Consider the following 996-nt stretch of genomic DNA (forward strand, 5'->3'; position numbering starts at 1 on the left):
CCAATGTTGCGGATTAATACCTAGAACACTGCTGCAATTTGACGACATAGTTTGTATTGTTGGAGTCAGGGCTGGATCTAGCGTATAATTATCCACCATAGACGATTGTTGTTGACGGACCCAAATGGTGGCTGTCACTTTGTTAGAGGATCGTCTGTGCCGAGGCTCATCCTAGAAAAAGTGTCATTTGTGTCATTATAACGTAGAACGTAACCTATTAAATATGGTAGTGGAATATAATGTAGTAATCGTTAGAGTATAGCATAATCAATGAACATTTCGTATATACTTGATTTACCTGCACTTCCAATGTACAATTGATAATGTTAAAAGTTGAAGTAGTGACGACACACTGCATATTTCCAAAATAAACATAATTCTCCTCTGGAATGTCACTAAACCCATGGCCAGTAAGCGTCACTTCAGTTCCACCTAATCATTTTTTACAAATATAAAATCACCCGTAAAGGAACAGATAAAACACTACGAAATACAAGATGCAAGATACAAGAAAAAAGTGTTGCCTTCAAAAATGTAAAGCAATTATGGTATACACGGCAATATATAAATGTATTTATTAAAACGGATTATCTTAAACGCGAGCTACCGGTACTAAAAGCCAAACATATGGATAATAGAAGACAAAATTGCGCTAATAAGATCGTGAACAGCTTAATCTTGCATTTTGTATTAATATATTCATACATTTATGCCATATGCTCACTATAATATTGCCATGTCTAATAGGAGAAAATTCACTGACAACATGTGATATTAAAAGGGAAAATCTGATAGCAAATCAGCAAAAGATTGCCTACTACTAGTAGACAACATGAAACTGAGATAGGGTTTATTGTATGTTGATACAGTAGTATTGACTTTATTTGTGGTCAATGAAGCTCCATACCTGATTCACTGCCAGCTTCTGGTTCAATGCTGGTGATATTGACAGTGTAGTTAAAAGACACATCAGCTAAGAAAAAAAATCAAATATAT

General features: G+C 34.6%; 1 long non-coding RNA gene across 1 annotated transcript; it reads right to left on the reverse strand.

Annotated features, from left to right (window-relative positions):
• Positions 1 to 32: 32 nt before the first annotated feature.
• On the reverse strand, positions 33 to 973 carry LOC117111881. The gene is made up of 3 exons (XR_004445934.1): positions 908 to 973; positions 299 to 432; positions 33 to 171 (listed from the first exon to the last, which is right to left on the reverse strand). It is a non-coding gene; the product is annotated as an uncharacterized LOC117111881 (long non-coding RNA).
• Positions 974 to 996: the final 23 nt, after the last annotated feature.

This window comes from Anneissia japonica, unplaced genomic scaffold, assembly GCF_011630105.1.
Source record: "Anneissia japonica isolate Jap-2015-1 unplaced genomic scaffold, ASM1163010v1 scaffold241683_len996_cov178_single, whole genome shotgun sequence".
Lineage (NCBI taxonomy): Eukaryota > Metazoa > Echinodermata > Crinoidea > Comatulida > Comatulidae > Anneissia > Anneissia japonica.